The following is a 14247-nucleotide window of genomic DNA, read 5'->3' as shown; positions in this document are numbered from 1 at the left end:
TCCTATATAACTAATAAACTTCTGTAAGAAGGGTGCTTTATAAAAATCAGATTGCCATGTTCCAGACAAATATTTTAATGAATTTATTAAGAAAATTCGAAGGCCATTTTTATAATTATTTTTTGAAAGTTTTTATCTAAATTCTGTTTAGTTAACATACAGTGTAATATTAGTTTGAGATGGACAATTTAGTGATTCACCAATTCACTTGGTGGTCAGCACAACAAGTATATTCTTTAATCCCCATCACCTGTTTAACCCATCTCCACGCACACCTCCCTTCCAGTAACCATCGGTTTTTTCTCTATAGTTAAGAGTCTGTTTCTTGTTTTGTGTGTGTGTCTCTCTCTCTTCTTTTCTGCCTTTGCTCATTTGTTTCTTAAATGCCACATATCATATGGTATTTGTCTTTCTCTCACTTATTTCACTTAGCATTATACTGTCCAGCTCCATCTGTGTTGTTGCAAATGGCAAGATTTCATTCTTTTTTATGGCTGAGTAATAGTTCACTATACATATGTACCACATCTTTATTTATTCATCAGTCGGTGGACACTTGGGCTGCTTCCATATCTTGGCTATTGTAAATAATGCCACTATAAACATAGGAGTGCATGTATTCCTTTGAATTAGTGTTTTTATATTCTTTAGGTAAATACCCAGTAGTGCAATTGCTGGATTGTAGGGTAGTTCTATTTTTTAACTTTTTTTTTTTTTAAAGATTTTATTTATTTATTCGACAGAGATAGAGACAGCCAGCGAGAGAGGGAACACAAGCAGGGAGAGTGGGAGAAGAAGAAGCAGGCTCCCAGTGGAGGAGCCTGATGTGGGGCTCGATCCCATAACGCCAAGATCACGCCCTGAGCCGAAGGCAGACGCTTAACCGCTGTGCCACCCAGGCGCCCCTATTTTTTAACTTTTTGAGGAACCTACATACCGTTTTCCACAGTGGCTGCACCAGTTTGCATTTCCATCAACAGTGCACAAGTGTTCCTTTTTCTCCACATCCTCACCAACACCTCCTGTTTCGTATGTTGTTGATTTTAGCCATTCTGACAGGTGAGGTGATATCTCATTGTGATTTGAGTTTCCCTGGGGATTAGCGATGATGAGCATCTTTTCATGTGTCTGTTGGCATTTTTGCAATTATTTGTTACGAGGGAATATTTTAGGGAGTGGAAGTTCTTTCTTTATTAAATCTTTGAGCTACAATGACGCACAATCATTTTAATAATTTTTGTAAGTTATTTTAATACTTAATATAATTCTTATTAGACTGGTGACATTCATAAAAACTCACCTTGATAATAGTATCAATGAGCTTCTAACAAAATTATTCTATAGGGTTTATGTAAAATATTATTCCTGTCATTCCTTTAAAAAAAAGGTTTTTACCAAGGTTCTGAAAATTATGAGGCATATTCAAATACATTGCTTACAGTTTTTCTTTGTTCTAAAATTAGTGAAATAAAGATTATTTAAAGGTATTTTTTTTCATACTTTTCTGGATTTAAAAAAATTTGAGTATAGTTGAGATACAATGTTAAATTAGTTTCAGGTGTGCAGTATCGTGATTCAACAAGTTTATACATTATGCTGTGCTCACCACAAGTGTAACTACCATCACCATACAACACTACTATAGTACCATTGACTATATTCCTTATGCTATGCCTTTTAGTCCCATGATTTATTCATTCCATATTCAAAAGCCTGTATTTCCCACTCCCCTTCATCCATTTTGCCTAACTCCCTACCCTCCTCCTCTCTGGCAACCATCAGTTCTCTGTATTTATATATCTGATTCTATTTTTGTTTATTCATTTGCTTTTAGATTACATGGAAATAAAATCATATAGTATTTGTTTTTCTTAGTCTGATTTATTTCACTTAGTATAATACCCTCTGGGTCCATCCGTGTTTTCTCAAATGGCACAATCTCATCCTTTTTTATGGCTGAATAGTGTTCTGTTTACATATATAGATACATAAACACACACACAACACCCCACATCTATCTTATCCATTCATCTATTGTTGGACACTTAGGTTGCTTCCATATCTTGGCTATTGTAAAAAATATTGCAGTAAACAGGACTGCAAATAAATAATAATAATAATAAATTGAAAATAAAAAAGGTTTTTGTATTACTAAAACTACCCCCTTCAAATAAACACCTAACCTTATAACAGATAGATAATATTATAGATAATTTATTGGTAAATGCAGATATTGATAGAAATGTGTTTATTAATTGTAAAATTATTTGATTGAGAGTCTAAAGTCAGCAATAGTGACAGTTTAACTTGTTTGACCAGTGAAATGATAATTAAAATGGAATAGTCCTTCCTTAGACGGTAACAATAGTTCTACCCTGCTTTGATGGCATGTCTCTTTCTTTTTTTTTTCCTTATAAAAATTCCTTCCTGTCATTACCAAGAATCACTCCTTGTTGACACAGCTCTTTATGTTTTGGGACCCTTGAATACTTACTACCAGTGTTAGAAAGGATATGTGTGGAATGGAATTTGTGGGAGTTGTCAGCAAACAACAATATCTGTTCTACTTGTCTCTTTCTTTGTGTGTATACAGTATTTTAAATTTTAAAGATTCAGTCATTTACCTCTTAGGCATTTGACTTGTATCTAGGGGAATTATTTGTTATGAATTAGAGGAGGTTGTGGTTCTACATTGGTGTGTGGATTTTATAGTTTCTGTGGTAACTTGGAGCAGTCATCTTTCTTATATCATTAGAATAAAGTCCTATTTTCTGGGGAGAATTGAGGACCTCCTCTTTGTATTTTGTGTACCTGTGTTTTGTTTGGAATTACTCTATCAGTGCAATGTAGCAGTAATTATGTTACAACAATTTTGTGAGATGTTTATTATTCTCATTTTACAGATGAGGAAACTGAGGCTTGGTGAAGTTACGAAACTTGTCCAAAGTCACACAGCTTGTAAAGGGCACAGCCAAGATTCAGAGCCAGGTCTGTCCAACTTCTTAATTATAGCCATGAAACTTTGAAATAGCTGTTAAGTATCAACCTATGATTAGTTGTATTGCTATTAATATTGCTTAACTGTTGTTTAACTGTTACTGATAATTTTTTTAATGGTGAATTTTTTGTCCATGATAATTTTATGTATCTTCTAAATATTGTGAAAAGAGGTGTAACATAGTAATTGAGGGTCTGGGCTCTGGAGACAGACTCCTGGGTATGAATCCCTAAGCTTTTCCACTTACTTGTGTGACATTGGGAAAGTGACTTAACTTTTTCTATACCTCAGTTTTCCTACCTATAAAATGGTGATAATAATAATATCCACCTGGTAAAGTTGTTGTGGAGATTAAATTCTTTAATATGTACAAAAGCACTTGTAACAGTGCCTGACACACAGTAAGCATTCAATGAATGTTAGCTACTAGTATTATCATCTCCTAGCAGCTAGTAAAACAAATGATCATTACTTCTAATTCTGTTAGGAAATTGAATAAGGAAAGTTTAAGCAGCAATATAAGATACCACAAAATTCACATAAACCAAAATTAAATTTGAATAAGTTAGACCTAAGGAAAATCATACATTTGATCAATTTCAGATCTGTGTTAGAGCAAACTGGGCAACTGCTTATGGACCTCACACATAGAAGTGTACTTTATGTATAAAGACCATACATATGTCCACTGTAGATACCCTTTGAACCCTGTGTGATCATTGTATTATGAATGTGTTTTGTCTGTTTTCCTCTTATAGATGCAATTTATATTCAGAATAAATGTTTACATTTTCAGGTGGCTTTTAAGGAGATATTTTGGCAGTGTTCACATATAATTATCAAGAACCAAAACCTTACGTGTTATGTAAAATGTTAGTAACATTTCATCACTTGCAGGAGTAGTTATCAGAACTTACATTGTGTTGAATGTGCACACTGATTGTTCTTTGAACCAATGGGGCCACAGCACATTCAGCTAGAACTCAGCCGTGTACTGATCATATACTCTTCACTCATGCTTCTTTCTTGCAACCGTAAGAATTCTGAAGTGCCATATCCATTATTACTACAATTTAGTTAAAATATCTGTGATTAGTGACTAAGAAGTTTATACCAATTGCAAAAATAGCCATAAATGGTAGTAATTTGAGTCAAGTTATGCAAGTATTCCAAAGCTATAATTTTAAAATCGGACTTGCCTTGTAGGGCCCTGGGTAGCTCAGTCACTTAAGCATCTGACTTTGACTCAGGTCATGATCTCAGGGTCCTGGGATTGAGCCCCATGTTTGGCTCCCTGCTCAGCAGGGAGTCTGCTTGTCCCTCTCCCTCTGCTCCCCCCACCCCCAGCTTCTGCTCGCTCTCTCTCTCGCTCTCTCTCTTTCTCTCAAGTAAATAAATAAAATCTTTAAAAAATAAATGAATAAAATGGGACTTGCCTTGTATATGAGCCCAAGATCTCTGTAACTTTTTTTAAAAAAAGATCTTTGTAACTTTTAATGTACACATACATTTAATTCTCTTTATTTCATGATACTGAGTCTTCCTATCCTTGAACATGGTATGTCTTTGTAGTTATTTAAATACTTAAAAATATCTCTCAGTAAAGTCTTTTTCTTTTTCTCCATAAATCTCTCTCAGGTCTTCTCTTTGAATTATTAGATACCTTATTTTTGTTACTATTATAAATAGTATATTTTTCCTCTTTTGTTTTTCCTTTCCATTTCTTTTTGCTTATGTAAGCTTTTTTGGTATATGATATAGATCTATGTTCAGTCACCTTACTAAATTATTTTATTAAAATACTGTGAATGCAAACTGTGTCTTCCTTTCCAGGAGTTACATCTTTTCTTTTTCATTGTTGTGCTAATTAGGACTTCCAGTACAGTATTCAATACAAGTGTTAATAGTAGGCATTCTTATGTTGCACTTAATTTTTAAAAGCAAGTGCTTCTTATGTTTCACTATTAAGAATAGTGTTTGCTGTAGATTTTTGATAGATACTGTATAGGTTAAAGACATTTCTGTTGCTAGTTGGCTAAGATGTTCTTTTGTGAAGAATGAGTATTAAATTTTATCAGATACTTTTTCTGTATTTGTGAGAAGATCATATCAGTCTTTTTCCTTATTCTGTTAAGGTGGTGAATGACATTTATAGGTTTCCTAATGTTGAATTACCCTTGCATCGCTGGACTGAACCAAAATTAATATGATGGTCTTTTTTTTCATATACAAGTGGATTTAGTTTATTAGTATTTCATTTAGGATTTTGCATCTAAGTTCATGGGTGATAGTGGCCCATAATTTTATTTCTTATGTTATCTTTGTTTGGTTTTGGTACTCAGATTATACTAGCTTCAAAGAACGAGTTTGGAAACTATTCCTTTCTATCTCCTGCCTCCCCTAAGGGTTCATGTAAGACTAGAAAGATCTGTTTCTTGAAAGTTTGGTTGAACTTCTTTTCAGCTGTCTGGGCTTAGTATTTTGAGGGGAGTGTATGAGCTTAATATTTTTTGGGGAGGTATGTATTCAGTTTTCTAAATGGTTTTATTTAAAATTTCTGTTTGTAGTTAGGGCAGTTTTTAGAAAAAAATTTTCCTTTTTTAGGAATCCATTTTTTCTGGGTTTTTTAAGTATTTGGCATAAAGTTGTTCATTCTTATCTTTTAAATTTCTGCTTAGTATTTCTCTTTTTTATTCCTAATATTTTTTGTGGCTTTTGTTTTCCTTCATCAGTCTTATTAGAGGGTTTATGTATTTTCTTAGCTTTATCAAAAACCAGTGCTTGACTTCGATTTTCTCTATTATATGTTTTCTTTTTCATACATTTTTGGCCTTTCTCCTTTACACACTTTTTAAATGAAAAGCAGAGTGTAATATAGGGACATTAGGGTATCTCATATTTTCCAAGGACAGGATTTCAGTAGGCTTTGAGAATAGCTGGACCCAGGGGTTTACAGTGCTACTAGGACCTTCTTTCTTTCTTCTTCCTTTCCTCTTGTTGTCAGCTGGCTTTTCCACTCTTCAGTCTATGTGGCAGAAAATGGTGATAATGAGCCTCTGAATTTGATGTCAGTTCCAACTTTGTGTGCTCTTGATTTTTCCAGGGATTTCAGATTTTCCATCTGGATCACTTCTTTCTTTTTGGAGATTTTTTTTTCTTTAGAATTCTCAATGAGATTTTCTGTCGTAAACTCTCAGCTATTTTGTCTGAAATCTATATCACTTTTTTTGTCTGTATCACTTTTTTTGATAGATATTGCATTAGGTCTAAAATTATGGGCTGGCAGTATTTTTTGTAGTCATTGTAAAAGATAATTCTCTTACAGTTGGTTTCCATTGTTGCTATTGATAAATCAGCTGCCTAATAATTGTTTCCTTAAGTGAATGTGTCTTTTTTTTTTTTTTAACCTCTTGCTGCTTTTGAACTCTTTATTTTTTGGCTTTCTGAATTTTCATATGCTGTACCTAGGTATAGATTTCTTTTTATTTATCCTCTGTGAGACTTTTACTGTGAATTGCTTATTTTCCCTGGAAAAAATACTTGTGGTTCTTCTTTGAGGTCCAAGAAGGAAACACATTGCTTCAAGAGGATATACCTTTAGTTTTTTTCCCCCAGATACCTCAAACTACTGCAATTTGGTGACTAAATTTATCCTTTGAGGTTTTGGACCACCCTAATGGGGTGACTTTGGATGGCAAATATGTGTGTGGGCTTGCTTGGCTTTACAACCTGTTAGGTATCCTTGTTCTCTTCTGCATCAGGAAGACAAATTTCCTTGTCCTTTGGTGATGAAGGGGTGGACCGGGTTTGCTTTTCCTGTTCACTCTTCCTGAGTGTGAAACTTTTGGATGGGGGCGGGTCCCAGCTTTATAGAGAAAGGGTCTCTTGTTAGATTTTCCATTTGGGGTGGGTCTTAGTCTTTGATTTCTCTTCTCTCCCAAGAGATTATCAAAATTAAAGCTTAACTTGGTTTTTTAGGCAGATGTATACAAGATAAAAACTATTTCATTGTGCCACTTATCTCTTTGAGTTTCTGCTTTCTCATAGATTTTGGTCTGGTTATTCTTTTATGATCTCACCAGCTCTTCAGTGCTTTTAATATTTTTTGAAATAAAATTTTACCCATCACTTTTAGCTATTTTCAGTGAGAGAATTAGGTGAATGATATATCCTAATGTGCTACCGGAAGCGGAATTTTATTCAAATTTCTTTGGGTTTTCTTTTTTCTTTTTCTGATTCCTTCAGATAGATGCTTAACTCACCAGTTATTAGGCTTTTTTCTAACATAAGCATTTTTTTAAAAAGATTTTATTTATTTATTTGAGAGAGAGAGAGCAAGAGGGGGGAGGAGTAGAAAGAGAGGAATAAGCAGACTCTGCGCCGAGCTTGGAGCCTGATGCAGGGCTCGAGCCCATGACCTGAGATCATGACCTGAGCTGAAACCACGAGCCAGACACTCAATCGACTGAGCCACCAGATGCCCCTCTAATATAGGCATTTAAAGCTATACATTTATAAGTGTCTCATAAGGTTTGAAATGGAATATTTTCATCATTATTACTATTTTTAGAGGGGGAGGGGAAAAGGCAGAGGGGGAGATAGAGAGAGAGGGAGAAAGAGAAAGAGAGAAATTCCCAAGCAGGCTTCATGCTCAGCACAGAGTCTGATGCAGGGCTCTATCCCACGACCCCTAGATGGTGACCTGAGCTGAAATCAAGAGTTACACACTTAACTGACTGAGCCATCCAGGCGCCCCTAATTATTTTTAACTATATGTATTTAAGGTTTTTAATTTGCTATTATAATTTCCAATTATACTTTCTTAAGTCACAGCCTATGATCCACAAGTCAGTTAGGAGTTTTGAAATACGTGGATTTTAAAAGATTTATCTTTTTGTTATATTTAACACACCTTTCAAAAAACCCAGGATTTTCAGTTTGGATCACAAAGCAAGACTCAACTCTATGCTGTATATAAGAGATGTACAAAGTGATTTAGAAAAGTTAAAAATAAAGGGAAAAGCAAAAATAACGCAAGGCAAATGAAAACCAATATTCCATATCATTGAGATTTTTTGAGATTCTTGGAAGACTGATTTTACATTAATAACTGGTCATTTTTTTTCCTTCTCTTCCTCCTCTTTTTCCTTCTCCTCTTCTCTCTTCTCTTCCTCCTCTTTTCCTTACATTTTAATATCTCTGAAACTGGGATCCATCTCTCATATTGGTATGCATCTTATTACTGGTGATATTTCACAATTAAGGAACAATTATTAATTAATTTTGGCAGCATTTTTTTTCTTAATGCAACATATCCTGCAATCTTTGGTATCTTAGTTTTGGTGAAATATACATCTTTATATCTATATCATGACTCTTCATCCCACCCCATCCCCTACTTGAAATGCTCCTCTTTTTTTTCTTTCCCATCCTATGCTTGTATCATTCAAGACCTTAAGGGTGGGGCACCTGGGTGGCTCAGCCTGTTAAGTGTCTGCCTTCGGCTCAGGTCCTGATGGGATCAAGCCTCACATGAGGCTCTTTGCTCAGCGGGTAGCCTGCTTCTTCCTCTCCCTCTGCCACTCCCCTACCAGACTCCTGTTCTCACTCACTCTGCTCTCTCTTTCAAATAAATAAGTAAAAAATCTTAAAGCCTTTAAGAGTGGAAATAATCTTTAGTTTCTCATCCTGGTTCCTGTTGTTCCAGCACCTAGCATAATATGTTGTTGGACACAGGGTTTTATTTAATTAACAATTAAGGGAAGTGTGTACATATAATGAATCATAGCATGGACTGTGACATACTTATATTAGTGACCAATTTATTAGCATGTTGGTAAGAGGAGATAAATACCTACATTTTAGATAGAACAGAATCCGATGATTCCTACATTAAGCAAGTTAGAGAATTCATTGGATTGATGCTTAGTCATCTGGTGATGTTCAAGAGTTTAGCCAATGAAACAAAAAAAAAATTACAAAATATAAACAGCGTGAAGGAAATAAAAAGAGTAGTACAATACAGAATAATAGCGAGTGGTATTTAGAAAGAGGAGGAAAGAAGACTTCATCAAGGAGAAGGCATTTAGGTTGAGACTTGATATCTGAGTGAAAGACAGAAGTTGTTGAAGGGACTGAGAGAAAAGCCTTTCAGACAGAGGGAAATAGCAGGCCCAAAATGGGAAAGAGCTTTTAGTTAACTGAAAGGCTCATAGTTGCGGAGAGTGTCACCTCCAGGTAAGAGAGGCAAGCAGGAGCTGTACCTTAATATGCTAACATTTACTCCGCATTTGTGGTGTGCAGGGCACTGTTCCAAGCACTTTTTCTTGGACAATGTGAATTATTCTGCCATACTGACTTCTCAGATGCTGAGAGTTTGGATTTAATTTGAAGATGCTTTAGAAAGCCTTGCAATTATTATTCACTGCTATGATCCATTTTACATTTTTAAAGGTTACACTGGCTACTTTGTACACAGTTGATCAGAAGGAGGCTTATACTAGTCAGGTAAGAGGCAGAGTTTTAGACCCTGGTTCTGATGGTGGAGATAAAGAGCAGTGGACTGATTTAAGAGAATATTTTACAAGTCTTGTGTTAATGTCTTGGATAAGGGGAGAGGATTGTGAGGGAAATGAAAGAGTCAGATCCAGAGGGTTAAAGAATTGGAGAGATGATGTGTGTAGATAATATGTGAAGTTACTTGTCAGTTAAAGGGGAGCAGAGCTGTTTTTAACCTTCTTATTTCTGTAATTTTTCCAGTGACATTTCTGTCTCTCTCTTTTAAATTCTTGGAACCAAATATATTTTTATTCTAGTCTGCCTCTCCAGATTCCAGCACCTTTTTCTCATCCCACACTTAACAGATGCTTAGAGGAGGGAAGTCAGTGTAAAAGTAGGATAGCGTTCTCAGCAATTCTGCCCTTTTTCATCAGGATGTTCCTTGCTAAATCAGTCCTTGCTATATCAGGGGAAAACCATTTTGTTTTATAAGTAAAGGTTTAATTCTTGAAGAAACACCATCTTAAGTCAGTCATGTGTATTTGTATTGTGGGGATAAGGGTGATATTGTTATTATTGTTTTTTGGTCATATGTATTTTTATGTTAAGTCTTAACATGCTTTAAAAGGTAAAGGTGAGGGGCGCCTGGGTGGCGCAGTCGTTAAGCGTCTGCCTTTGGCTCAGGGCGTGATCCCAGTGTTATGGGATCGAGCCCCACATCAGGCTCCTCCGCTGGGAGCCTGCTTCTTCCTCTCCCACTCCCCCTGCTTGTGTTCCCTCTCTCGCTGGCTGTCTCTGTCAAATAAATAAATAAAATCTTTTAAAAAAATAATAAAATAAAATAAATAAAATAAAAGGTAAAGGTGAGTATAGCTGAATCACAAATTCAGTTCACCAATTGTTTTCTCAATTGAAAGGCAAGAGATCAACTAAAAGATAAAATTGGTTGTGTAACTAACTGAAACACAAAGTTCTCAGAAGAGATAGCTTTTTAAAAAATGTTTCTTAAATATTATTACAGGTTCAGATTTGAAACCACCTTTGACTGCAGTTTTAAGTAGACAGGTTCTTTCCTCATTTTGTGAAGCTCTAGTTTTCTCTCACTATCTTTCAGGAGTGAATAAAGCAGCCACATATCAAAACCAAAGAAAGAATTTTGTGGACAAGATAGTGGGAAGATTAGAATGGGGAAGGCAGAAACCAAAAATTAAAGTCAGGTGATAGATAAGGATAACGAAATACTGTTTAAATCCACGGTTCTTAAATTTGGGGTAGTTAGATTATCCTTTGAGATTCTGATGAAAGTGGAACAATCTGGCCCCAGAAAGTGCACAGACACATGCACATTCAGATTTGTACATAATCTTAGGGCATTGCTAAATCCGAAGAGCATGTAGGATGCATGATACCCTGGTCAAGAACACATGGTCTAAATGGCAATCAGGGCTGGGAGTATGTGGCTGGAGAGTTTCGACTTTCAAACTGTGACAGTGTTCCCTTCTCAGATACCAATCTTTTGGACAGCCAAGATTAATTTGTTGTTTTTAAACCTCTGGTGTGACAGCTGATAAAGCAAAACAATTTTTAGTTTTAGCTATTGATAAATTAGAATAATTCGCTTTTAAAATTTTTTCTTTGACAATGCCATAGATGGCAGAGTTTTCTGAAATAAGGCAGTATTGTATTCAGGATACTCGAACATAAATAGCCTACTAAAAAAAGTTGAACTGGAGTATAAACAAATTTCAAATTCACCAACACCTCTGTATATATAGGAACTAAATGAATGTTTCTTTTGGGAAGTAGGTTTAAAAAAAAAACCCAGGGGCGCCTGGGTGGCACAGCGGTTAAGCGTCTGCCTTCGGCTCAGGGCGTGATCCCGGCGTTGTAGGATCGAGCCCCACGTCAGGCTCCTCCGCTGGGAGCCTGCTTCTTCCTCTCCCACTCCCCCTGCTTGTGTTCCCTCTCTCACTGGCTGTCTCTATCTCTGTCGAATAAATAAATAAAATCTTTAAAAAAAAAAACAAAAAACCCAAACCAGCCCTTAGTTCTTTCTACCTTTTCATGCATCTGTTTGTAAATTAATTTTTTTTTTAAGATTTTATTTATTTATGTGACAAAGAGACAGCCAGTGAGAGAGGGAACACAAGCAGGGGGAGTGGGAGAGGAAGAAGCAGGCACCCAGCAGAGGAGCCCGATGTGGGACTTGATTCCCGACCGCCAGGATCACGCCCTGAGCCGAAGGCAGATGCTTAATGACTGCGCTACCCAGGCGCCCCCCGTTTGTAAATTAATTTCTATAACAAAATTGAACTTTTAAAATGAATTTTATTAATCCTGTAAGTTTAGTATTGGGCATCTTTACTTTAATGTTGGTGATGAAGCTGTACTTTGTTGCTGTTCATTTGGCTCAGTGCTTGAGTGGAACACTGAGCCAGCGATGTAACTTAATGGGTTATAGGTTTTTTCCTGTTAGGGAAATTATGCCAGTTAGACCAATATTTAATGTAATCCAGAATTCTTAGGATTCATTAATTGAGTAGGAGATTGACTAGATGACCTGCTGCTGAATCCTTTGGCCACGGAGTCTAGGAATCCTTACTTTTTTTTTTTTTTTTATGAAATGAAAGGGATTTGGGGGCACCTGGGTGGTTCAGTTGGTTAAGCATCTGCCTTGGGCTCAGATCATGATCCTGGGGTCCTGGGATCGGGCCCCATGTTGGGCTCCCTGCTCAGTGGGGAGTCTGCTTCTCTCTCTCCCTCTCCCCTCTCCCCTGCTCATTCTCTGTCTTTCTCTCTGTCTCACTCTCTAGCTTGTGCTCTCTCTCTCAAACAAATAAAATCTTTAAAAAATTTTTTAAAAAGGATTTTTTCCTTCATTCTAAATGTCGTTTATAACTTGAAAGCATGTTACACATCATAAGAAATAGACATCAAAGAAGATTTTAAAAATGAAATACTTTATGCTTGTGGTATAGTATTCTACTTTAAGGTAATGGTGGTTTAATATGGCATTTTTAGCTTAAATTTTAGTGAGTGAACCAAAAAAATGTTTTTGGCAGATGGACGGTGCATTTTTTTTTTTATCATAACTTTCCCTGTAGAATTCTGGAACACAAATGTGAGGAATAATACAGTGGAAATGTATATATTCACATTCAACCATCTTTGTTCAAAGAATAGTAAAATAGTTAAAAGCAAATAAATTTAAATTTAAATTCGCTTTGCTATTCTACTCAGTGAGTTTCTTCTCTACAGCATTTTTGTGCCTCCCATAGTATGAGCATGCCATGTGGTTCTAGTGCTAGGTAGATGCTTTTCTCATGGCATAGCTCCTAAGCATAAGCCAGCTACTTCAACTGTGTTCAGTTGAAAATAGCAAACTGTTCCATACTAGAAAAAAGCCCTGGTTGTATTGGATTTATTGCAAGATAGTGTTATACTTTATGGATGATATAAGGTATTCCCAAGATAATTTTGAATTTATGTGATTTCTGCTTTTAGTGCTCTCTTTGGAATAATCCTGTGAGTTTAGAGTCTCCTGAAAAAAGAAGTTTAGCTAATCTAAGGAAATACATGAGTTTACTATATTTTTTTCAGGTGTTCAAAATGGTACCCGTAGTTTTATATTTTAGTTTATATATTGTTACATTTGGAGCTAATTAATACTGTTGTAAAAATTAGAGTAATTTTACCATTTTGGCTAACTTTGTTCATTTGTTTGTTTTTCTTATAAGGAAACAATCTTAAATGTCCGGGTCAAGTTTCCTGAGTGTGTCTTTTACATCTCTTATGTATATCAAATTCGTGCTGTAGTTTTGGGTTGTTTTTTTCTTCATAGTAAAGTTTCTAAAGTGTACTCCTGTCTTTTCCACTCTTCCTTATAATTTATATATGAGAGGGACCTAAAGTTAGAGGTGTAGTTGTGACTATGGAACAAAGAAAAGCAAACAAATATAATTTAGGAGGGAAAAAAATCTAGAAATAAAAAGTTCCCATTTCTCTAAGAGTTCTAACTCTAAAGGCCATTCAGAAGCCTCTGGGGCATTCCAGATTTGGCTGGAGAGACTAAATATCAATGACTTTATTCTTTTTAATAAAAGTGAGACTTAACTTTTATAACTACATGTGATTTATCTTATTTTTTTTTTAAGATTTTTAAAATTTATTTGAGAGCGAGAGAATGCAAGTGCTGAGTGGAGCCCCAGTGTGGAGTTTGATTTCACAGCCCTGAGATCACGACCTGAGCTGAAACCAAGAGTCAGTTGCTTAACCAACTTTGCCACCCAGGCATCCCAGTGATTTGTTTTCTTACTCTTTGTTACATGTCTCTTAATTATGTGTATGTATGTATTTATATTTCTACACTTGCCACCTCTGTCCTCAGTTTCAGAAAGGATTTTACATGACTTGCTTTCCACCTCATTAAAATTATAAAATAGTTGATATATCCAAAAGAATATAATGTAGGGTATAGAGCATAATGGAATGAAAACTTGTGGATCTACTACTCAGTTTAAGAATTAGAACATTACCTAACATTTTCATTATAGGGATCCCAGAAAGAAAAGAGAGAGAAAGGGGGACAGAAAATTTATTTGAAGAAATAATAGCTGATGACTCCCCAAATCTGGGAAAGGAAACAGAAATCCAGATCCAGGAGTTACAGAGACCCCCAACAAAATCAATACAAGGAGGTCCACATCAAGACACTTAGTAATTAAAATGGCAAAAAGTAGTGTTAAGGAGAG

General features: G+C 35.6%; 1 protein-coding gene across 17 annotated transcripts in view; it reads left to right on the top strand.

The window, feature by feature from the left end:
- NUMB (NUMB endocytic adaptor protein) overlaps positions 1-14247 on the top strand; it is a 184063-nt gene that overhangs the window by 83015 nt on the left and 86801 nt on the right. For 13 of the 17 annotated variants that reach the window (XM_045807866.2, XM_087856114.1, XM_087856111.1 and 10 more), the window contains one exon: positions 2904-2988. The exons of 3 other annotated variants lie outside the window; for them this stretch is intronic. The gene's annotated coding sequence lies outside the window, so the exon portion shown is untranslated. Of the gene's footprint in view, positions 1-737; positions 1060-2903; positions 2989-14247 lie in introns of those variants that run through there. One more of the 17 variants, XM_087856107.1, reaches the window with a different exon arrangement.

The sequence above is a fragment of the Ursus americanus genome, chromosome 26, assembly GCF_024610735.1.
Source record: "Ursus americanus isolate L20-20 chromosome 26, mUrsAme1.1.p, whole genome shotgun sequence".
Lineage (NCBI taxonomy): Eukaryota > Metazoa > Chordata > Mammalia > Carnivora > Ursidae > Ursus > Ursus americanus.
Note: the sequence above shows the minus strand (reverse complement) of the source record. Positions and strands in the feature narration are given on the sequence as shown.